At 40.5% G+C, this 26580-nt stretch overlaps 1 pseudogene; it reads left to right on the forward strand.

Annotated features, from left to right (window-relative positions):
* Nucleotides 1-1180: 1180 nt before the first annotated feature.
* LOC118993698 (beta-arrestin-2-like) overlaps nucleotides 1181-26580 on the forward strand; it is a 30043-nt pseudogene continuing 4643 nt past the window's right edge.

Here is a 26580-nt window from a genome sequence, read left to right on the forward strand (position 1 = left end):
GTTCACTTATTGCAGCTTCACTGTATTGCAGGTTTTTTAAAAATACATATCTAATTCTATATTGTGGCATTTTTGCTATATCATGAGATTTTGCCATACATAGGTATTTATACAATATTTCAGATTTTAATTATTTTTGCCTAAAAATTTAAAACAATATAAAAATATTAAAATGTTAATTCAAACATATTAAAAGAATATTAAATCAAAATACAGTACGTATTTCATCAGCAGATGAATACCATACTGTACACAATGGAAATGCAGTACACCACTACCACTTGCACAAGTTTGCCAATGTGAGAGTGTGCATGGCACACTATTGGCTGACGGAATGGGAGGCGACCAACCACAGCACTGTGTTCTGTATCATGGGCACAGATTGGCTCAGTGACCATAGCATCAGTTTGTTTGCTCTCCTGCACTGTGCCCATACATTCAGCATCTCTCCTTGTCCACTTCACATTGATGTCTGATCACTGCATGTAGTGTTGCTCTGCAATGTTGTGTTTTTGTGGAATTTTCATGAAAGTTTGAATCAATTTCAAGCCCTATGATGCCACCCAAACATTCTGTGCCTTCTAAGCCTTCTGGCAATGAACTAAATTGCCAGAGGAATATGCTTACCATCAAAAAAGGTGGAACTTCTCAACATGTTAAAGGAAGGCAAAAGTTACATGGCTGTAGGCTGCCATTATGGGATCAATAAATCTACTGTTTGCTACATAAAGAAAGACAAGAAGAATATTAGTTCTATAGCAACAGTGACTTTTAACAAGACTGCAAAGAGGGTGGTCACTTCCCTTAATAAGACCATTGTTAGGACAGAGTCTGCATTGGTCCTGTGAATAAATGACTATAGGAAGAATATCTTGCTGGATATCAACACCATCCAGATGAAAGCCAAGAAACTTTATGATAGTTTTGTGGAAAGCACGAACATTCACGACAGTGACAAGGATGAAGACGAGTACCGCAAAGCAGAAGCAGAACCATCGAGTGGTTCTCCCACCAGAGCAACCCCATTCAGTGCCAACAAGGGCTGGTATGACAGATTTCAGAGATGCTGTGGACTCAAGAGCATTTCTCTGCATGGAGAAACTGCCTCTCCGGATAAAAACAGTGCTAGCAACTCCCCATAACTATGTTCATCACTCAGACGAAGAGATCAGTTACGCCTATGCCTTTAGTGGAGATAGAAGTTATGGCCCAGGGCAAAGATACTGCAGCACCTGATGAAGCATCTGATGAAGTGGTGCCTTCAGAAGAGCTGTAATGCTCTTCTTGGCTGTGCAGTACATTCATCTCATCATCATCACCTTCATTGCCATCAGTACTGCACAGCTACATAATTCATGATCTTCATCATTCAAGTTGTAGTATATATACTTCACTGGTGAGTACCTATATAGAATTTTATATGTTGTTAAAATTATGCAGGTTTAAGAGTGTAGAAAGTGTTAAAGAGCATATGAAGTGTTTATAAGAGTGTGGGGAAGGATAATAAGAGAGTGGGAAAGGTTTATAGGAGTGTGGGAAGGGTTTTTAAAGCCTTAAAATATAGATGAATAATAAAAATAAATATAACACCACTTAGGAAGCCCCTAGGTTTTAGGAACTCTGTTCCCAGCACTGAGGACAGAGAACAGATATACCTTCTGTTGTACTACAACCCTGAGCATATCTTGGCTGTCCACACAGTGGAGACCAGTGCAGGGCAAGCTCCCCACCACTCCATTGCCCTGATCCTGTTCTCACAGGGCCTCACTAGTTCAAAAAGGACACTTGCATGAATTAGGAAGTGATATTCTCTCCTAGAAAGGCAAACTAGTAAAATCTTCCATTCAACCAGGGCTCCCCAACTAGGGCCCACAGCCTGGTGTCACCAAAAGAATTTCCAAACCAATAGAAAAAGTTCATGAGTTTATTTGAACCAAAAATTTCAGGACATGCCCAGAAACAAGATCTCAACATAATGAGAAAATGCTCCAGAGCATGGCAGTTTTGCAGTTCTTCTTATGCATTTAGAATTGAAGAAGAAATTCTTTCTGGTTGAAAATGGTGGTGAAATAGGTGGGAGTGGAGTCTGATCCCCACTGTGCACAGGTGGAACACCTAGCCAATCTTCTGAGGGATAGAATGAACAGCAAATGGAATCCCAGGATATTTGAAGGCTGGAGGCCAAAATTGTAGAGGACATTGAAAAATCAGATGGTAAGGAGAATACTTTGGGACAATAAGGTCCCTGGGACCAATGTGAGGCCATGGTGGCTGCAGCCCCAGGACCACCCTGTCCTGCCACAAGAGTCTTGGAAGAGAGCCAGGTCAACAACTCCCTCCCCTGCCAACAGGGAGGATAGAGCAGCACCAGGATGGACCTGAGTGCTTGAAGTTGCTGGGGAAATAAAGATGAAGTGGCAAATGCACAGGGGCAGTGTGCACCCACAGAGACTGTGGACACTGGCTGGGTCATTACCAGAAAAATTGGGGAGCCAGGTGATTCCTGGAGAAGGGAGAAGAGTTGGGTTGTAATGGACCCTGACCTGGGTATCCTCCAGTCTGGTTGGAAAGTTGGGCTGTGTGAAAGGCTGAGCAGCAGGCTTGAGCAGGAAGAATTTTTTAAAAGGCACAGGAGGGGGCTCTTGGTGGCTATTTAGGGAATTCTCCCAAAGCAGCCATGCCCCTGCCCTTCCCCCAGCCACAGCAGTGGAGGGTGGCCCCAGAGGCACATGCCAGACCCAGCCACCACCACACCAGTGGAGACCTCGTGCCCCTGCCCACGGCCCCAGTGGTGCACAGCCCACCCCACCACTCCCATGGCTGTGCCCCTGCTGCTGCAGCAGCAGCAGAGGCTGCACACTCAGACCCATCAGCCTCCCTAGCAGCCTGCTGCCTTGTGGTGCTGGACTGACTCTCTAAGAGGAAGGCAGAGGCACCCTCAGCAAAGGAGAGCAGCAAGGCTCAGGGATTCCGCAGTCCCTAGAAAAACTTGACTGTGGGGGGGAGCCAGACCACTCTGAAAAGACTTTCAGCATGCCTAGCACCTAGGACAGCAAAGAGCCAGAGGGTGGTGTGTGAGTTGCCCCTAATTGGTGTACCTCAAGGACAGCACAACTGGTGGGCTGAAGGCATAAGCCTGGCACAGAAGGGGACTAGGGGCACAGCAGCAAACTGAGGAACTGGGCTGGAAGCTGGGCAACTTGTGAAGAGCACAGCTCAGAATAGGCCCCCAACCTGTGCAAAACCACAGAAAAGGAGAAAAGCGAAACCCAACCACTCTCAGCTTGCTGCAGCCAGGAAGATCATAAGAACTCCCCTGGCTAGCTTAAAGCCAGAAGGAGGCTCTGTTTAAATTTTACTTATTTTTTTTCTCTCTCTTTTTTCCCCCAACAAGTGAGACAATAAGACCTGGAGCTGTGAAGGGACCAGAGGCAGACTCAAAGAGTGGTCATTCCCAAACACTGAGAAACTGAGACGAATTTCACTTTGCTATTCCAGAAAACTTGCATGTTATTGTTTATTTGTATTATTTTTTCATTGTTTTACTTCTTTTATTTTATTAGTTTCTTTATATTTATCTTCTTTCTGTTTAGTTTTATTCATTTTCTTATTTAAGTGCATAGTCTGACTGGTTTTCCTTGTTCTCTCTTTCATAGTGTATTTTTAATTTTCCTTCTTTCACTTCACTTGTATTCCAACAGCACACTAATCTAGGTCATGCACTACCTATTCTTGTTATTCAAATCATGGGGTTTCTGTCATATGATTGTTGCTCCAGTATTATTGTAAATAATTGTTGTTCTATATAACTGTAAATATTACACAGCACTCCTCCTGGATCTTAGCTCATTTCACTGTCTTCTACAACTTAATTACTGTTGTGGTTAACTCTATTCACTTGTACACCACACCCATTTTCTATTTTTTACTCTCACAATATCTCATGATCTGACCTCCCACAAGCTCACTGCTTTCTGGATCTAACTCACAATCCTCCAACCCCAAGAGTCTTTATCTTTTTTCCACCCTGTCTAAAAAGTGACTAGTTGGGTGACATATCACAGTTCACTATACTGATCCAAAGGATCGCCTATCTCTTCTCTATGGGTTAGTATTTTAAGTCCCATAGAATACTTTCCCACTGTCTTAATCCATTTTGCATTTCCCCTACAACTGATCACATAAAGAGTGGGTGGGAGCTGTGATCACCAGAATACCTACTGGAAGAGGGAACCCACCAACAAAGGAATCACCAACAAATAATGACAGAAGAAGGTGAAGTAGTGAGGGTAAGTTAAAGTAACCTCCAACCAGGATAAATAATGAATTACAACTAAACACTGAAAAAAATACCCCCCCCCAAAAAAAACAACTGAACAATAGTGAGAGAGAAGCCTCAGAACCTCATACAGAAAGAACAACTATCCTCAACACAACTGTCCACACCTGCACAACAGAATACAAGATGTGGTGGGTGAAGTGACCCTCAGTTTATCAGCTGGAGGGAAGGACCCACCAAAGAAAGACCCAACAACACTCAAACCCAAAGACATACAGAGAGCCAACATAAATGACAGCCCAAGACCAGCAAGCTCAGGAGATCAGGAGACTGCACCATTGAATCTCACACATCTCCTACCATAAAAGTTCACACCATCAACCAAGGGAGTCAGAACAAATCAGTTTTAGAAGAAGAGGCTAACAAGAAGAGTCTCACAAAAAATACGAAGACAAAGAAACAAACCCCTAATGAAAGGAAAGGGGGAAGCCTAAGAAAAATGGTAAATGAAATACAGGCAGGTCAACTATTAGATATTGAGTTCAAAGCAGTGGATATAAGGAAGCTCAATGAGCTCACAGAGAATTACTGGAAACTACAGGGAAACTACAATGAACTCACTGCAAACTATATCCACATGGAAGAAGAAATAGAAACTATCAACATGAGCCAATAGGAAATGAAGAATACAATTTCAGAATTGAAGAACAAAGTAGAAGAAATAAAAAGCAGGTAAATGAAGCAGAGGATCAAATCAGCAACCTGGAGGACAAGGTAGAAAAACACACCCAGAAAGACCAAGAAACAAAAAACAGACTCTGAAAGAGCAAAAAGCTCTTAAGGGAATGGCAGGACAACATAAAATGTAATCATGTCTATATAATAAGGATACCAGAAAGAGAAGAAGAACAGCAAGGGATAGAAAACCTTGTTGAAAAAGTAACGATGAAAAACTTCCCTAATTTGATGAGAGAAAAAGTTACACAAATCCAGGAAGCACAAAGAGTCCCAATCAAGAGGAACCCCAAAAGGCCCACTTTAAGACTCAGCATAATTAAAATAGTAAAATTCCAAGATAAAAAGAGATTCTTAAAGGCAGCAAGTGAGAAATAGGAAGTAACATTCAAGAGAGCCCCAATAAGACTAGCAGCTGACTTCTCAATGGAAACACTCCAAGCCAAAAGGAAATGGCAAGGAATATTCCAAGTAATGAAAAACAAAGGCCGGCAACAAAGACTACTTTATCCAGGAAGGCTTTCAATTAAAATAGGACAAATGAGGAATTTTGCACACAAAAGAAGCCTTCAAGAATACACCTCCTCCAAATCAGCTCTGCAAGAAATACTAAATTGTCTACTTTAAAAAAAGGAAGGAAAAGAGTGAGAGAGATAGGGAGACAGGTACAAAAAATGGCAATGAATAAGTACCTGTCAATAATAACCTTAAATGTAAGTGGATTAAATGCTCCAATCAAAGACACAGAATAGCTTAATGGATAAGAAATCATGACCCACACATATGCTGCCTACAAGAGACCCACCTCAGAACAAAAGACCTACACAGGCTGAAAGTGAAAGGCTGGAGACAAATATTCCAAGCAAATGGACAAGAAAAAAAGCCAGGGTACTAGTACTCATATCAGACAAAATAGACTTCAAGAAAAGGGCCACAAAAAGAGACCCAGAAGGTCACTTCATAACAATCAAGGAAAGAATCCATTAGGAAGACATAAACATTGTAAATATATCTGTACCCAACATACAAGCATCCAAGTACATAAAGAAAACCTTGGAGTACTTCAAGAAAGATATTGACAGCAACACAATTATACTAGAAAATTTTAACACCCCACTGTCAAAAATGGACAGATCTTTCAAACAAAGTATCAACAAAGATATTGTGGCACTGAACAATGTCCTCTATCAAATGGACTTAACAAATAGATATAAAGTCTTTCATCCAAAAGAAGCACAATACACATTTTTTCAAATGCACATGGAACATTTTCAAAGATAGACCACATGACAGGACACAAAAAAAGTCTCAACAAGTTCAAGGAAATTGAAATCATATCAAACATTTTCTCTGACCACAATGGAATGAAACTAGAAACCAACTTCAAAAAAAAAATGAAACTCAAAAACACTCAAAATCATGGAGATCAAATAACATGCTATCAAACAATGAAAGGGTTAAGAATGATATCAAGGAAGAAATCAAAATTATCTGCAAACAAATTAAAATGAACTCACAACAATCCAAAACCTGGGGAATTGAAGGTAGTCCTGAGAGGGACGTTCATAGCAATACAGGTCCACCTAAAAATAAAAAAAGAAACATTTCAAAATAAAACAACCTAACTCTACACTGACAAGATCTTGAAGAACAACAAAGAAAGCCCAGAGCAAGTAGAAGAAAGAAAATATCCAATATTAGAGCAGAATTAAATGACATAGAGATGAAAAGCATAATTCTGAGGTTCAATAAATGCAGGAGCTGGTTTTTTGAAAGATAAACAAGATTGACAAGCCTTTAAGCAGACTCAACAAGAAAAAAAAGAGAGAGGACCCAAACAAACACAATCAGAAATAAAAGGGGAGAGATTACAACTGATACCAGAGAAATACTAAGAATTGTAAGAAAGTACTATGAGGAACTATGTGCCAAGAAATTTGAAAACCCAGCTGAAATTGAAAAATTTCTAGGAATATATAATCTTCCAAAACTCAATGAAGAAGAAACTGAAAGTCTGAACAAACAAATAACAGCTGACAAAATTGAAGTGGTAATCAAAAATCTTTCAACACACGAAAGCCCTCGACTAGACAGTTTCACAGGAGAATTCTACAAGTCACTGAAGAAAGAGTTAACCCCTATCCTTTATAGACTATTCCTAAAAATCCAAGAAGACTTCCAAACTCTTTTTATGAAACCACCATTGCTCTAATGCAAAATCCAGATAAAGACATAACAAAGAAAGAAAACTACAGACCAATATCACTGAAGAACATAGTGCTAAAATCCTCAACAAATTATCAGCAAACAGCATTTAGCAATATGTTAAAAAGATCATACACCATGATCAAGTGGGGTTCATCCCAGGGATTCAAGGATAGTACAATATTTGCAAATCAATAAATGTAATACATCATATAAACAAAAGGAAAGATAAAAATCACATGATCATATCAATAGATGTAGAAAAAGCATTTAATAAGGTACAGCACCCATTCATGATAAAAACACTCAGCAGAGGGAATATAAGGAGCATTCCTCAATATTATAAGGGTTCTATATGAGACATGTACAGCCAACATCATTCTCAATGGGCAAAAACTTAGAGCTTTTCCACTAAGATCAGGAACAAGACAAGGATGTTGCTCTCACCACTCCTATTCAACGTAGTATTGGAAGTCCTAGCCACAGAAGTCAGCCAATAAAAACAAATAAAAGGAATCCAAATTGGAAAGTAGGAAGCAAAACTCTCATTGTTTAGAGATCACATGACAGTGTGCATAGAAAATTCTATAGACTCCATCAAAAAACTACTCCACCTAATAAGTGAATTTGGCAAAACAGCAAGATACAAAGTAAATATGCAGAAATCAAAGGCATTTTTGTACACAAACAATGACATATCAGAAATAGAAATCAGGAAAAAAGTCATTTGATATAAGAAAAATAAAGTACCTAGGAATAAACCCAACCAAGAATGTAAAAGACCTGTACTCAGAAAACTACACAACACTGAAGACAGGAATCAAGGAAGACACAAACAAATGGAAGCATCTGTAATGCTCATGGATTACAAGAATTAACATAATCAAAATGTCCATACTGCTCAAAGCAATTTATAAATTCAATGTAATCTTTATTAAAGTACCAATGACATACTTCACAGATATAGAACAAACATTTCAAAGTTTTTTGTATTTTTTAAATTTATTTTTAAAATATATTTTATTGAGACTTCCGCCAAGATGGAGGCATAGGTGAAAACACTGTGCCTTCTCCCACAACCAAGTTTGAATACAACAAAGGTTTAGTAAACAAAGACACAGCCAAAGAACAGAAAATTGAACTATACAGAAGTCTGACAACAACGAACCATTCAACCAGGACTGATAAACGAGCAGAGGAGTGAGCAGTGAGATGGACCGCACGGCCCCCGGCGCGGCTGGAGGTGGCAGAGAGAGCCGCCATTGCTCCTCTTTGACCCCACCCCCACATACAGTGTCACAAGCCAGCAACCGAGTTGCCCCGCCCTAGTCAACACCTAGGGCTCTGCTCCTCATACATAACAGGCACAAACAGTCCAAAATATGGCTCAAGAAGAACTCAAAGCCCCAGGGCCAGTAACTCTAAGCAAAAAAGAAATAGCAAACCTCTCACATGCACAGTTCAAAATACTGGAGATCAGGATGCTCACAGAACTGGTTGATTATAGTCACAAATTAGAGGAACATATGAAGGCTAAACTAATTGAAATGAAGGGAGATGGCCAGGAAACCAATAGCGATGGAAAGGAAACTGGGACTCAAATCAATGGAATGGACCAGAAGGAAGAACAAAACATCCAACCAGAAAGGAATGAAGAAATGAGAATTCCAAAAAAATGAGGAGAGGCTTAGGAACCTCCAGGACATCTTTAAACGTTCCAACATCCGGATTATAGGGGTACCAGAAGGGGAAAAGAAACAGCTGTGAGTGGAAGACATATTTGAACAAATAATAAAGGAGAACTTCCCCAGTCTGGCAAAGGAAATAGGCTTCCAGGAAATCCAGGAAGCTCAGAGAGTCCCAAAGAAGTTGGACCCAAGAAGGAACACACCAAGGCACATCATAATTACACTAGCCAATATTAAAATGAAGGAGAGAATCCTAGAAGCAACAAGAGATAAGGGGACAGTCACCTACAAAGGAGTACCCATCAGACTGTCAGCGGATTTCTCAAAAGAGACCTTACAGGCAAGAAGGGGCTGGAAAGAAGTATTCCAAGTCAGGAAATCCAAAGACCTACATCCAAGATTGCTCTATCCAGCAAAGCTTTCTTTTAGAATGGAAGGCCACATAAAGTGCTTCTCAGATGAGATCAAATTCAAGGAGTTCATCATCACCAAGCCCATATTCTATGAAATGATAAAGGGACTTATCTAAGAAAAAGAAGATGAAAAATATGAACAGTGAAAGGACAGCAAACTCACAGTTATTAACAGCCACACCTAAAACAAAAGGAAACCAAGAGGACAGATAGATCAGAAGCAGAACCATAGAAAGGAAGATCACATGGAGGGTTAGCAACAAGGGAGAGGGAGGAGGAGAAGGGGGGAGAAGGTACAGAAAATANGCCTATGATATTTTCTGTACCTTCTCCCCCCTTCTCCTCCTCCCTCTCCCTTGTTGCTAACCCTCCATGTGATCTTCCTTTCTATGGTTCTGCTTCTGATCTATCTGTCCTCTTGGTTTCCTTTTGTTTTAGGTGTGGCTGTTAATAACTGTGAGTTTGCTGTCCTTTCACTGTTCATATTTTTCATCTTCTTTTTCTTAGATAAGTCCCTTTATCATTTCATAGAATATGGGCTTGGTGATGATGAACTCCTTGAATTTGATCTCATCTGAGAAGCACTTTATGTGGCCTTCCATTCTAAAAGAAAGCTTTGCTGGATAGAGCAATCTTGGATGTAGGTCTTTGGATTTCCTGACTTGGAATACTTCTTTCCAGCCCCTTCTTGCCTGTAAGGTCTCTTTTGAGAAATCCGCTGACAGTCTGATGGGTACTCCTTTGTAGGTGACTGTCCCCTTATCTCTTGTTGCTTCTAGGATTCTCTCCTTCATTTTAATATTGGCTAGTGTAATTATGATGTGCCTTGGTGTGTTCCTTCTTGGGTCCAACTTCTTTGGGACTCTCTGAGCTTCCTGGATTTCCTGGAAGCCTATTTCCTTTGCCAGACTGGGGAAGTTCTCCTTTATTATTTGTTCAAATATGTCTTCCACTCACAGCTGTTTCTTTTCCCCTTCTGGTACCCCTATAATCCGGATGTTGGAACGTTTAAAGATGTCCTGGAGGTTCCTAAGCCTCTCCTCATTTTTTTGGAATTCTCATTTCTTCATTCCTTTCTGGTTGGATGTTTTGTTCTTCCTTCTGGTCCATTCCATTGATTTGAGTCCCAGTTTCCTTTCCATCGCTATTGGTTTCCTGGCCATCTCCCTTCATTTCAATTAGTTTAGCCTTCATATGTTCCTCTAATTTGTGACTATAATCAACCAGTTCTGTGAGCATCCTGATCTCCAGTATTTTGAACTGTGCATGTGAGAGGTTTGCTATTTCTTTTTTGCTTAGAGTTACTGGCCCTGGGGCTTTGAGTTCTTCTTGAGCCATATTTTGGACTGTTTGTGCCTGTTATGTATGAGGAGCAGAGCCCTAGGTGTTGACTAGGGCGGGGCAACTCGGTTGCTGGCTTGTGACACTGTATGTGGGGGTGGGGTCAAAGAGGAGCAATGGCGGCTCTCTCTGCCACCTCCAGCCGCGCCGGGGGCCGTGCGGTCCATCTCACTGCTCACTCCTCTGCTCGTTTATCAGTCCTGGTTGAATGGTTCGTTGTTGTCAGACTTCTGTATAGTTCAATTTTCTGTTCTTTGGCTGTGTCTTTGTTTACTAAACCTTTGTTGTATTCAAACTTGGTTGTGGGAGAAGGCACAGTGTTTTCACCTATGCCTCCATCTTGGCAGAAGTCTCCATTTCAAAGTTTTATATGGAACCATAAATGACCCCAAAAGTCTAAGGCAATTTTGAGAAAGAACAAAGTAGGAGGGATCACAATACCTAATTACAAGTATTACAAGTCCAATGTAATCCAAACGTCTTGGGACTGGCATGAGAAGAGACACATGTACCAAAGGAACAGAATAGAGAGCCCAGAAATAAACTCAAGTCTCTATGGTCAATTAATATTTGACACAGGGGGAAGAAGCATAAAATGAAGTAAAAATAACCTCTTCAACAAATGGTGTTGGAAGATCTGGACAGCTACATGAAAAAAATGAAACTCAATCACCAAGTTACACCATACACAAAAATAAACTCAAGGTGGATGAAAGACTTAAATATAAGTCATGACACCATAAAAGTCCTAGAGGAAAACTTTGGTGGGGAAATCTCAGACATTCCACATCTTCACTGATATGTCCCCTAAAGCAAGGGAGATAAAGGAAAGAATAAACAAATGGGATCCCATCACAATTAAAAAGCTTCTGTATGGTTAAAGAAAACAGCATTAAAATGAAAAAGAACCCAACTATATGGGAAAACATATTTGCCAATAATACCTCAGATTAAGGTTTGATCTACAAAATATATAAAGAACTCACACAACTCTACTCCAGGAAGACAAAAACCCCAATTAAAAGTCAGCAAAAGACTTCATCAGACACTTCTCCAAGGAGGACATACAGAGGGCTCAGAAACATATGAAAAGATGCTCAGCATCACTAGGTATCAGAGAGCTGTAAATTATAACCACAATGAGATACCACTTCCCACTGGTCAGAGTGGCCATCATAAAGAAATCAACAAACAAGTGTTGAAGAGGATGTGGAGAAAAAGGAACCCTAGTACATTACTGGTGGGAATGCAGACTGGAGCAGCGACTGTGGAAAACAATATGGAATTTTCTCAGAAAACTAAAAATGGAACTGCCTTTTAAGCCAGCAATGGAATTGCTGGGATTATATTCTAAGAACCCTGAAAAGAGCAATCCAAGGGAACCTACATACCACAATGTTCATAGCAGCACAATTTACAATAGCCAAGTACTAGAAGCAACCTAAGTGCCCATCAGCAAATGAATGGATCAAAAAACTGTGGTACACAATAGAATACTACATAGCAGAAAGAAAGAAGGAGCTTCTGCCCTTTGCGACAGCATAGATGGAACTCGAGAGCATTATGCTAAATGAAATAAGCCAGGCAGTGAGGGACAAATACCATATGATCTCACCTTTAACTGGAACCTAATCAACAAAACAAACAGGCAAGCATAATATAACTGGATACATTGAAATTAGGAACAATCTGACAGTAAACAGAGGAGAGATGAGAGGGGATAATGGGGAGAAGGGGGGAAGGGTTTTCAGGAATAACTATAAAGGTCACATGGACAAAACCAAGGCGGGGTGGAATTGGGAAGGAGGTGGGGTTGTCTGGGGTTGGGGGTAGTAGTTGGGTGTAAATGCAGACAACTGTACTTTAACAACAATAAAATAATTTTTAAAAAATAATAATCAAAGAATACCTAAGGAACATTACATGAAATCCATTTGTGTTAGATTAAGGTGGGAGAAAGCAAAGCAGGGAAATATCTAAGATGAGATAAAGAACAAAATGGATAAAATATACTTTTTTTACATTGGTGGGTACAGGATGGTTAAAATTTAATGTTTCCAGTACATAGAGATTATACACAGGAGACAAGATAATGAGGAGTCTCACAGTCTTGTGCTCTTGTGCTGGAGGTTATGCCTTCAAGGGGTCTGGAAAAGAAAATTCCTCTTGCATTTCAAAGGTATATTATCCTAGATGCTTAAGAACAATGAACAGGACTCACTTAAGTAAAGACTGACCTTTGCTAAAGAAGCTATAGGCCTGGGGCATGACTACCTGCCATCACCAGTTAGGAATTTGTGGTCATACCATCCTGCAAGGGTACTTTCTGTCACGGAGCTTGTCAATCTTGCCATGTTCCCCCTGAGCTTGTCAGGTGTATTATATAGCCCCCACTCTGGTCACATTGGCAAGCAAGGCAGGCTGCATTTTGGCCTCACCTGCCCTTATTGGGCTTACAACAAGCAGGGCATTTGTGTCTTCAGCACATCCCCATAGACTGCATGCCTGACCACCTGACCACATTGATGGGCAGCTTGGGTTTGAGAAAGTGATTTTTGGCTCCGTTGACAGTGAGACTGGGATGGTCCAAGCACAAGAAAGACAAAATTTACAGTGGGAGATAGATAATACCTACAGATATGTCAAATTTTTTAATACAGCCCAAACAAGGTAGCTGCTGAAATGATCAGCAGTCCATTCCCTGAGTTGGCACCTTTGTTCTTACCGGTGACTTCCCAGGCCCATTCAGCTGACAGCACAATGAGGCTGAGACCCCCTTTGATGGATCCTGTCCTCTTGTGGGTGCCTGTTATCCACCCCCAAGCTGGTGGTAACCTCCTTGGTCACCTAGAGCAGGCTCAGCCCCATGAGAAGCTGCCCATCTTCCCCTTGCCAGGTCTCCCTTAGGCTCCCCTGGGGAATGTGCTGTAGCAAGCTAACATATCTACAAGGTGCATCTGACAAATTGCTAAAAGAAACTTCAATACAGAAGAGGGAAATGTTTAAACAGTGGGCCAAATGTTATTTCCCCCATAGTTTGACAAAAAACACCCAAGGAATTAAACACGTCACCTTCGGTCTATGCATATCCACAAAAGCATTACCTTCTTCCACCTCCACTCGCAGTTCAGAAAGCCCCACTTCCACCCAGAAGAGTTTCTCCTCCCTAGACCCAACTCTGTCCCTAGGCTGGGGATGTAGGTGTAGGTCACAGTTGCCATCCTAGGGCACTTCACTCTACAGAACTTGCTGGACGATGGGCCCTTCAAAAATCCCCAAATTCAGATCAGTTACTACACACTCAGTGGGAATACATACTAAAGACAAATGCTAATTTTCAAGAGAAAAAATGCATAATATGTATACATTAAACTTCTTACTATTTTGCAAGGGTGACCTCCTCTGGTGACACAATCTCTAGAGAAAGCTTTAAAATGACTGTGTGTTAGGAGTTGATAAATTCTTAGCAAGGACTGCTTCATGACCAGCTTTTTGTTGGGGTGTATAGAGCAAAATAAAGAGTGTGTTTCATTTTCCAGATATGTGAGCAGTCAGGAGGGCTGAGTGGCTGTTTTCTCTGTAGACCTATCATTATTCTAGAGCTTCTCACAGGACAGTAGTTCATTGGAGCCCCAGACATCAGAAGTGCCAACATTCAGAGTCTGGTGCAGTGACAAGTAAGATAAACCAGCCAGCTCATGAAATGTTTTTCACTGTGGTACCTGCCCTATATTCTGACTCCTAAAATACACCATACAACTGTGCATTTTATCTGGTTCTTTTCATGAATTCAGGGAGCCATGCTTGGCACCGGAAAAGCCTTTGCTCAAGATGAGGGTGACAACAGAAAAAAGTGGTAATCAAAAGAAAACCAAAACTGTGACATGGAGGGATGCTGTACACTGCAATTTGAATAACAGGTATTATTTTTATGACCTGAAAAATAGTTGTAAGATAGCAACAATACTACACAGATAAAAATGGAATAAGATACAAAAATAAAATACCAGCCCTGGCCAGGTGGCTCAGTTGGTTAGAATATCATCCTGTACACCAAGATGTTGCAAGTTCAATCCCTAGTGAGGGCATATACCTAGGTTGTAGGTTCAATATCTAGTCAGGGTACAAATTGGAGGAAAATGACTGATATTTCTCTCACATTGATGTTTCTTTCATGTTCTCTTTTTCTCTTACTCTTTCTCTAAAATCAATAAACATATCCCCAAGTGAGGATTTTTTTAAAGTCTTATAAAATATCAGTTTACTCTCAAAACAAAAGCATCTTAAACTACATAGAATTTTATTCCTAATTTTGAACAAATATCTCACAGAACATGAGTTTTCAGATTGAAAACATGCCTAACACAATGAATGAAAATAGTCCTACATAAAAACACTGCATTGTGAAATTTAACAAACCATAGGCAAAGAAAATATTCCACAACATATTTGGAAGAGAAGACAGGTCACTCACACAAGATATGAATCAGAATGGCACCAGATTTATCAGTAACTAGACGACAATGGGCCCATGCCCTCAAAACTATGAAAATGACATCTTGGACTTCTATATGCAGACACACTACCAACCAAGTCAAGTACAGAATATTTTCAGACACACAGGTACCATGCTCCTTTCCTCCAGAACCAACTGAGGAATATGCTCAACCAGAATGACAGTGTCAACCAGGAGAAAAGACATGAGATGCAGGAAGTCAGAAGTATAGCAATGCATAATGCAGCCCCCAAAATGATGGGAAGGGACATCCCACACATCAGCAGGGCCCCAAACATAGAAAGCAACCAGTCCGGATTGGACCAGCATGATCCAGAAAAAGTAAAGTAATCATTGCCAAAATTCTTGTTGTTATTTTATCTTTTTTATTGAGAACCATCCTGCCTGGTGTCAGGAGCTCTATTACCCCACTGACAGGTGAAAAGGCCCCATGGCTAGGGTACCTTGGGCCCATAAGCCATTAAAAAGACAAAACTTACCCCCCCAGCCTCTGCCCCCTTTAGTTCACCCTGCTTGGCCCCTGGAGGATGGCTGGATAGTCAATGATGAGTAAGACTCCTCAAGAAAGGAACAACCTAAGCCAGGCACAGTTGCAAAGGGGCCATCAGAGAAGGAATTGTGGAATTGTGGAGAAGAGACGAAAGACCTTCATCCCTCGGTGCTATCATAGCCTGGGTCCTTACTCTATCTGTAAAAAGTTTCCTAATATCTTGACTGCCTTGCTTCCCTCAACTGATTCAGGTCTGAAATAATGTTGAAGGTGGGTGAGCCCTGTGCCAGAACTGGCAGTTCACAGTAGGAGGGAATCAGGCCTAAGAAAGAATGCATAAAGTCCTATGAAACCTGCTTTGCTGAGAATGCCTTCAATTTAAATGTTAAGGGTACAAGCACAAAATAAGTTTTTTACCCCAGGTTTTATGGCCAATTGAAGTCACACCATCTACCAGACCCTGACTTAAACCCCCACCCATGATCCCAGAAATGTTATCTGTAAACCATACCTCCTTTCTTCAATATGCATCCCTATGCAAGCTAAACTCAATAAAAGCCCATGAGAGAGGGGCTAACCACCTTTCTCCTCTGAGAGACTGGTCAGCCTTCCCTCCTCAAGCAGATCATATCTTGGTAGACTTATTCTCATCAATGGAGGCCAGGAGAACTCTGCTGGACAAAGCTCCCCACACACTTTCTAACTGGAGAATTACATCAGGTGAGCTTGATGCAATTTCTTATTTATATTTCATTTGTTTTGACCACAAGATGACATTTTTGATGTTCCTTCCATGTTTGTCACAGCACTTTTATTTTACCCCACAAAGTGCTTTGTTTGATGCATGCCTAACAGCTGGATATAAGGCATGGTAAGCTTTGAAAAGTGAAATTCAAAGCAGTCCATTACTCTGCTCATATTTTTCAAAGATACCCAGGTCCTGGCCCAAAACAGCCCTGCAGATACCCCAAATGGGATAAGCCCCCTATTTCCGGAAGCTTTCTCTTCACTTTTCCCAAAACCAAAGTCAGATTACTTCTCAGGAATTCTCTACAGCTTACCTTTTCCAGAAAAGCTTTATCTAGCACTAAGAATACTGAGCTTCTGTTACCCAGCTAGCTTTGTGTTTGCTACTTAGATTTCAAAGCTAAGCAATTTTTCACACATTTGTAGATAGAGAACAAAAGTTGGTATAACTGTTACTTCTAGAGGAGATGGGGCAATGGACTTTCTAGATTATTGGTCATGCTCTAATTCTTAATTTGAGAGGTGAACATAGGAAGTTTAAATATTATTAAAGTCTAGCCCTGGCTGGTGTAGCTCAGTGGATTGAGCGCAGGCCTGCGAACCACACGATCGCAGTTCGATTCCAAGTTAGGACACATGCCTAGGTTGCGGGCCAAATCCCAGCAGGGGACTCATGAGAGGCAACCATACATTGATGTTTCTCTCCTTCTCTCTTTTCTTTCCTCTCTAAAGATAAATAAATGAAATCTTTTTTAAAAAAGTCTATATATACTTTCACAAATTCTGTAGAAATCCCTATTAGTCTGCTCAGGCTCCCATATCAAAGCACCACAGAAAGGGCTATTTAAACAACAGAAATTAATTCTCACAGTATTGGAACTGGAAATATAAGATCAGGGTATTAGCAAGATAAGTTTCTCCTGAGGCCTTTCTGCTATGCAGATGGCCCATCTTCTTCCTTGTTCTCACAAGGTCTGCTCTCTGTGTGTCTGTGTCCAAGTATCCTCTCTTTATAATACCAGCCAGATTAAATTAAAGCCACCCTAATGACTTCATTGTACCTTAATTACCTCTTTAAAGATCTTTTCTCTAAATACAGTCCCATAGTGAGGTCCTGGGGGTTAGAACTCCAACATATGGATTTGGGGTAAGGGGAACACAACTCAGTCTATAACAGTATCATAGTTTTCAAATTTTTATAGTAAAAGTATTAAAATATATTAAAATAATAAAAAGCCTTCATAAAAAAGAAACATATATCACAATTAAAATTTTTAAGTAATAAAAAAAATTTTAAGTAATAAAGATTTTACTTATTATCAATTGTCCCAATAATATCCTTCATTTGGGATATATGTTCTTAATGGTTTTTTTTCTTTTCCTGGTCTGTGATCAGCTCCAGGATTATACAATCCTGCATTTAGTTTCAGATCCCTTTAGTCTCCATTATTCTGAAACAGTTCCTCAGCCTTAGTGTTCCATGACTTTGTAATTTTTAATTTACAATTATTTGTAGAATGCCTCTCATTTGGGTTTGTTGGATGTTTTCTCATAATTAGGTTTTAGAAGGAATACTCTCAAAAAGATATTTTGCCTGCCTTAGGCTTGTGATCTCAGTTTGTCCCAATTCTTGTGATGTCAACTTTGATCACTTGGCAAAGGTGGCTTCTACCATATTTCTGTTCTGTAGAGTAATAGCTTTGTCCTTAGTAATTAATAGGTAACTCATTGAATGCCCTTGTTGGAGCATTATTGATGATGTATTCACTTCATCATTCTTCCCGTAGTATTTCTTAGTAGGCATTCCTCCATGTCAGTCAGTTGTAATCCATTATTGTTATTAATTACTCGGATGCTCAATCATTCCAGATTTTGCATTGGGCCCTTTTGATATATCTCCATCATTCTTTAAAAACACAAGAATATTTAGAAGTGAAATAGCATGCTGTCTTTGACTTACTCTGAAATGGCTAAAAAAAAAACCATAATGAAAGGGTATATACACACATATAGAGATGAAATGAGAGTGGGGAGAGAGCGAGAATGAGAAAGTTTATAAACTGAGTGGCTTAAAACAACAGAGACTTATTTTCTCCCAGTTTAGGAGGCCAGAAGTCTGAAACATGGTATCAGAAGGGCCATGCTCCCTCCAAAGTCTCCAGGGAAGGTTTCTTCTTTGTCTTTCCAGCTTCTGGTGGCTCCAGGCCACCATTCTTTGGTTTGTACCTGCATCACTCCAAACTTTGCCTCTGTCTTGACATGGCTTCTACTCCATGTACATTTAACTCCTGGCAGGAAGAGGGAAAAGAGTATTACAGGTGCATAGTTCCCACTGTTAAGAAGAGAGCGAGCCAGGCCTAAGAGAGGCAAACCTTTTCCTGTCTCTAAGTTCTGAAATATCTTACATGAGATCCTTGATCAACAGCATTGCTGTCACCTGGGAACTCTTTATAAAGGCAAGTTCACCACACAACTACTGAATCTGAAATCTATGGAGAGGAGCCCATCGGACTATTTTAACAAACCCTCCAAAGTGATTCTATGGCTCTATCAAGCTTAAGAAGCCCTACAACAGATAATGTGCTCAGAGAAATGCAAAAGTAGCTGGGGATCCATACAACTGTTTCTTATAGCATCCTTTGTGCATTACATATTTAAGTAAAGACACAATTATGATGGCAATGCACACAACCCTCCTGGTTTTGAGTGGGAGAGCAAAAGTCCAATGTTTCAATTATTATTGGGTGTCAGTGCATCTAAACTCTACATTGGCATTTAGGTCTGCTTTTCCAATGAAGCAAGACCCAGATCCCCCTGCAACATAGTAGATCAGGGCTCTAAAGACACAGATCCCAAGAGAGACCCAGGCAGAAGCTGTGTCACAGTTTCTAACCCAACCTCATTAACCACAGAGGTCACTTCTATAGCAGTTGCAAAGTTCTCCAGGCCCAATGGAAAAGAACAGATACACAACCTCTTGATGAACAAGGCTCAAAAGAGCCCATGCAACCAGAGTGCAGTTGTGGCCAGTGTGAGGAAACAGAATCTGTCACTGAGACATGAAAGAAATCAACAGAAGAGCACAAGCATCAACTTTCCCCACTCCAGACTGCATTGTTTTTAGTAGAAGGCCCCTCCCTCCCAACCCCTTACAGTCTCAACAACTAGACATATCGACTTCACCCCCCAGGCTGCCTCTGAAGCCTTGGAACCTTTGGGCCATCATATGAGGCATTTGTGCATCATCCCACACTAAATCCCAGCTGTCACGTAAATCAGTGTCACCACCATCATTAAATTGCTTCTAAAAGAACACTACACAAAGCTTCATTGTTTTTTGAGCCTGCAAATAAATTTTCTTTAATCGTGCTTTCAAATATGGCAGAATGTGATCCTTTCATTTTCAAAAGTTTGCAGCAGTGATAAAATAAAATAAAATAAAATAAAATAAAATAAAATAAAATAAAATAAAATAAAATAAAATGATAAAGCAGGGATTTTCAGTGTCTGCATACTGGAAGCTGGCTCTGCATTCAGTTTCATAGTTAATTTCCAAATTTCATATGTGCTCATGAATACACATGAGCATTCCATCCAAATGTCACTTTAAGGGCAAGTCTTTCCCTGCCCCCAGCTTTAATATGTCTTCACCAAACAAGCATTTCTGGAGTAATCTATTCTTCATCCATCTAAGAACAACCCTGGAGTACAGGCAGATCCTACAGGCACAGTGGTGGGCAAGGTAGAGTGGGTGCCAGCCATGTCCTACCTGAAGCTGAGACCCACATCCTGAGCCAGATCCAACACCCACTGAACTGAAAGCTACCTGTTCTATAAGCCTCTTCATTCACATTGGCACATCCCCCCCAAGTTGCTCCCCTCTCTTCATGCCTTCCTCTCTGATTCCAAGCTCTCTGATTCTCAATGGGCACATGGCAGTAGGTACTCTCTCTCCTGACCAGGTCAACCCCACTCTTTCCTTCACCCTCTACTGCCATCTCCTCTCTGATCTATTAACAACTAAATTAATCTCCATTGTTCAGTTGGAGAAAGAAAACCTCTTCCCAGGTCCTCCTGTGGGCTACCCATCTTAGATTCACTGGCTGGAGCCCTGTAAATTTGCTAACAAAAGAGAGATGAACAAGAGGAGAGGTTTATTAATGTGTAGCACACACATAGGGAGACAGCAATGAGTTACCCAAAGGACTGGTTACAACTTGGGAGCTTATACATTATCTTCACAGAAGAAAAAAAGATTTGCAGAGAAGTGACAAGGCACTAAGGAAGTGAGGTTTGTGCAGACCCCTCTTTGTACTGACTATTTGTCTTCTTCACAGCCATAAAACTTACCCCAGAGAGGGGACTTATAGCAGCCTCACTTCTCAGAGGTTTCTGCATTTAGTCAGATAAAAAACTCTGCAAAGGCGTGTTCCTGCATCTGTTGATTCTCATTTGCCTTCAGCTCAAAACAGTTCTTAGGCCAAATGGCACATTTGGGGTGTCATGTTCCTGTCCCCTAAACTGCCATGATATAGCTTGGTTTTATTTGACAATATCCCAAACCTTGCAGCCATCTCTAAGAGATGACTACCTCCTCTGTTCTTCTGTCATTCGTGGACCAGGAAGGATAATCTCATCCTCTGTCTACTGTCACCTCTGCTCAGATGCTTTTGTTTCATGTTAGAAATCCTATGTTGAGGAATGCTCCCTCTATTCCCATTTTTCTGAGTACCTTTATCATAAATGAGTGTTGTACCTTATCAAAAGCTTATTTCGCATCTATTGATATGATCATGTGGTTTTGTCTTTGGTTTTGTTTATGTGATATATTACATTTACTGATTTATGAATATTGAACCATCCTTGCATCCCTGGGATGAATCGCACTTGGTCGTGGTGTATGATCTTTTTGATGTATTGTTGGATGCAATTTGCCAATATTTTACTGAGGATTTTAGTGTCTATGTTCATCAGCAATATCGGCCATGCAATACCTATTAAAGTACCAATGGCATATTTCGCAGACATAGAAAATGCTTCAAAAATTTATATGGAACCATAAAAGACCCCAAATAGCAGCCTCAATTTTGAGAAAGAAGAACAAAGTAGGAGGGATCACAATACCTGATATCAAACTGTATTACAAGGCCACTGTAATCAAAACAGCCTGGTACTGGCATAAAAACAGGCACATAGACCAATGGAATAGGACAGAGAACCCAGAAATAAACCCAAATCTCTACAGTCAATTAATATTCAACAAAGGGGGCAGTAACATAAAATGGAGTAAAGATAGCCTCTTCAACAAATGGTGTTGGTAGAACTGGACAAGCTACATGCAAAAAAATGAAACTCAAGCACCAACTTACACCATACACCAAAATTAATTCAAGGTGGATAAAAGACTTAAATATAAGCCGTGACACCATTAAAGCCCTAGAGGAGAGCATTGGCAGGAAAATCTCAGATATTCCATGCAGCAATATTTTTACTGATATGTCCCCTAGAGCAAGGGACATAAAGGAAATAATAAACAAATGGGATCTCATAAAAATTATAAGCTCCTGCATGGCTAAGGAAAACAGTATTGAGATAAAAAGAGAAGCAACAGCTTGGGAAAACATATTTGCCAATGATACCTCAGACTAAGGTTTAATCTCCAAAATATACAAGGAACTCACTTGACTTCACTCAAAGAAGATGAGCAACCCAATTAAAAAGTGGGCAAAGGACTTGAACAGATACTTCTCCAAGGAGGACATACAGAGGATCCAGAGACACATGAAAAGATGTTCAATATCACTAACTATCAGAGAGATGCAAATTAAAACCACAATGAGATACCACTTTACACCAGTCAGAATGGCTATCATAAACAAAGAAACAAACAACAGTGCTGGAGAGGTTGGAGAGGAAAGTGCTGGAGAGGTTGTGGGGAAAAGGGGACCCTAATTCCCTGTTTCTGGAATTGCAGACTGGTACAACCATTATGGGAAACAGTATGGCATTTTCTAAGAAAACTAAAAATGAACGTGCCTTTTGACCCAGCAATTCCACTGCTAGGAGTATATCCTAAGAACCCTGAAACACCAATCCAAAAGAACCTATGCACCCGATGTTCATAGCAGCACAATTTACAATAGCCAAGAGTTGGAAGCAACCTAATGCTCGTCAGTAAATGAATGGATCCAAAAACTATGGTACATATACACAATGGAATTCTATGCAGCAGAGAGAGAGAAGGAGCTCCTACCCTTTGCAACATCATGGATGGAACTGGAAAGCATTATGCTGAGCGAAATAAGCCAGGCGGTGAAAGACAAATACCATATGATATCACCATTAACAGGAATCTAAACTACAAAACAAACAAGCAAGCAAAATATGACCAATGACACTCAAATATGGAACAGGCTGACAGGGTCCAGAGGGGAGAGAATCACAGGGGAAAAGGGGATGGACTCACATGAACAAGTATAAAGGACCCATGGACAATAACTAAGGTTGGGGTGGAAATGGGAGGGAAGTGAGGAGCACTGGGGGGTGGGCCAGGACTGGGAATATAAGACAGAAAGCTGTACTTGAACAAGAATTAAATAAAAATAAATTCTATGGTGTTATTGACCACACCTTCTTGCCAGGCCCCCTCTGCCACCTCCAGTTCTCAACCTCCCTTTGGACTAACTCCTGACATTCATGCTTTCATCAGTCTCAGTGATAATTCTTCTAAAAACATTCATGACAGAAACTTTTTTCTCCATACAAGTACCCTTCCAAGCCTGCTGGGCATGTATCAGTATCCATTCTTGACTGATGAGAACTGGAGACTTGCAGAAGTATCTGGGAGAGTCCTTCAGTCTCTCAGCCCATGTGACAGAGTACATGCTAAAACCCAGGTCCCTGGCTCTGCTCTACTTCCCTCCCTACCAACTCCAAAGCCATTTCATCCATGAAGCATTTCATGGCTGGCCCAGTTTGGGACCATGTCTGTCATCACCTGATTCCTTCCTTCTCTGATCCCAAAGCACCACATTTGCAGTTCTTCCATCTCTGCTCCACATACCATGGAAATCTTGCCCATTACTTACACTGTGCAAAAAAACCACTTGGTCCACCCAGTTTTATTAGTACATGGGCCAAAGTTGTTCTCACTGAGAAAAATAACTTCTAGTGCATTGTTTTTACATACAGCAGCATTTTGCCTCTGTGAAGTGATAGCACAGAAGGGCACTAGCTAAAATGTTCTGTATAAATTGCAGGCTAGGAAGGAGACAAGAGGTATCTGCAGTTGAGATTTACATTAACATCTGTGAATCTGAGAGACCAGGGCCTTATTACTTGGAGTGACATCTCCAAGCAGCTTGCTAGAAATGCAGTTTGAGACTCTACCCCTGACCTGCTGGATCAAAACCTCCACTTTCAGAAGACCTCCAAGTAATTTGTGTATATTACAGGTTGAGAGGCTCTGGGCTCCACAATACAGAAGGGGAGAGGAGAGACCAACAGAGGAATGGAGAGTCTGAAAATTGGGGTTCTGCAGGTCATGTAGTTTACTTGGGTGTAAACTCAAGTTCTTTGAGAAATGCACCACCTGTCCATTCACCCTTTTGCAGGCTGAGAAAATATGTGGGAACCTATGCTTCTGACAAAAAAAAATGTGCAGTGTCTTATATTGAAATCTTTTATCTACCTTGAATTTATTTTTGTGTATGGTGTAACTAGATGATTGAGTTTAATTTTTCTGCATGTAGCTGTCCAGATCTCCTAATACCATTTGTTGAAGATATTATTTTTACTTCATTTTATGCTTCTAACCTATCTGTTGAATATTAACTGGCCATAGAGATTTGGGCTTATATCTGGGCTCTCTGTTCTGTTCCTTTGGTACATGTGTCTGTTCTTGTGCCAGTACCAGGCTGCTTTGATTATAGTGGCCTTGTAATACAGTTTGATATCAGGTATTGTAATCTCTCCTACTTTGTTCTTCTTTCTCAAAATTGCTGCAGACGTTTTGGGGTAATTTATGATTCCATATAAATTTTCAAAATGTTTGTTCTGTATCTGTGAAATATGTCATTGGTACTGCAATAGGGATTGCATTGAATCTATAAATTGCTTTGAGTAGTATGAACATTTTGATGATGCTAATTCTTCCAATTCATAACCATGGCACATGCTTCCATTTGTTTGTATCTTCCTGAATTTCTTTCTGCAGTGTTGTATAGTTTTCTGAGTACAGGTCTTTTACATCCTTGTTTAGGTTTATTCCTAGGTACTTTATTTTTCTTGTTGCTATATCAAATGGGATTTTTGTCCTGACTTCTGTTTCTGATATTCATTGTTGGTGTACAAAAATGCTTTTGATTTCTGAATATTAACTTTGTATCTCACTGTTTTGCCAAATTCACTTATTAGGTCTAGTTTTTTGATGGAGTCTATAGAATTTTCTATGCACACTACCATGTCATCTGTAAACAATGACAGTTCTGCTTCCTTCTTTCCAATTTGGATGCCTTTTTTTTTGTCTGATTTCTGTGGCTAGGACTTCCAATACTATGTTGAATAGAAGTGGCAAAAGTGATATCCTGTCTTGTTCCTGATCTTAGCGGGAAAGTTCTTAAGTTTTTGCCCACTGAGTATGATGTTGGCTGTGGTATCTCATATAGAGCCTTCATTATGTTGAGGAATGCTCCCTTTATTCCCACCTTACCTGGTGTTTTTATCATAAATGGGTGCTGTACCTTATCAAATGTTTTTAAAACCCAGTTGAAAAATGGGCAAAAGACTTGAACAGACACTTCTACAAAGAGGACATACAGAAGGCTCAGAGACATATGAAATGATGCTCAGCATCACTAGCCATCAGACAGATGCAAATCATAAACACAATGAAATACCACCTCACACTGGTCAGCATGGCATCATAAACAAATCAACAAGCAAGTGTTGGAGAGGATGTGGAGAAAAGGGAACACTAGTGCACTGTTGGTGGGAATGCAGACTGGTGCAGCCACTATGGAAAAATATATGGAATTTTCTCAGAAAACTAAAAATGAAACTGCCTTTTGACCTGGCAATTCCACTGCTGAGATTACATCCTAATAATTCTGAAAACAGCAATTTGAGAGAACCTATGCACCCCAATGTTCATAGCAGCACAATTTACAATAGCCTAGTGCTTGAAGCAACCTAAATGCCTATCAGTAAATGAGTGGGAAAAAAACTGGTACATTTACCCAGTGGAATACAACACAGCAGAGAGAAAAAAAGAGCTACCCTTTGCAAAATGAAATATGCCAGGCAGTGAAGGACAAATACCATATGATTTCATCTTTAACTGGAACCTAATCAACAAAAAAAGCAAGCAAAATATAACCAGAGACATTGAAATTAAGAACAGTGGGATATAACCAGAGGGGAGGTGGGAGGGGATAATGGGGGGAAGGGTTTTCAGGAACAACTATAAAGGACACATAGCAAAAAACAAGGGGGGCATGGAAGCAAGGGGGGGAGGTGGGTCTGGCTGGGGTTGGGGGCAGTGAGGCCAGGGAATGCAGACAACTATAATTGAACAACAATAAAAAATATTTTTAAATGCATGTCTTTTTCAACTCTTTTATACCAACTGGGTGTCCTGAAATTTGTGCAGAGCCCACAGGTAAAGAGCTTAGCCCCACAAGACACCAGGGAGAGCCACCTGGGACACCAGGCTCAAGTTCCAGGTTGTCATTTGTACTGCCTAACCAATTATACATTTGTGGGGTTCCCACAACCCACTTCTCAAGTTTGGTCATTTGCTAACATAACTCACAAAACTCAGGAAAGTTCTTTCCTTACTGTGACTAGTTGATTATAAAAGAAACAACTTAGGAACAGCCAGATGGAAATGATACAGAGGGAAATCTTAAAGCTCCTAAACCTTCTCTGGGCTACCACCCTCCCAGGCCCTCCAGCCAGAATCCCACCCCACAGGATCTGTGAGCATCTTGACAGCCCTTTGTGAGGCTCTCACTTTGGTGTGCTTTGTCATGAGCATAGGAACTTGCAGCAATGCAGTTATGGGATCTGTAGAAGCCTCACTCCTCACCTCCTTGGTGCTTTTCAGGTTCCATTTTCTAAGGGACAGGTCCTTCTGCACTCAGGGCACTTGGATGGGAAGTGGGAGG

This window comes from Sturnira hondurensis, unplaced genomic scaffold (genome assembly GCF_014824575.4).
Source record: "Sturnira hondurensis isolate 20B ecotype Veracruz unplaced genomic scaffold, ASM1482457v3 Scaffold0008860, whole genome shotgun sequence".
NCBI lineage: Eukaryota > Metazoa > Chordata > Mammalia > Chiroptera > Phyllostomidae > Sturnira > Sturnira hondurensis.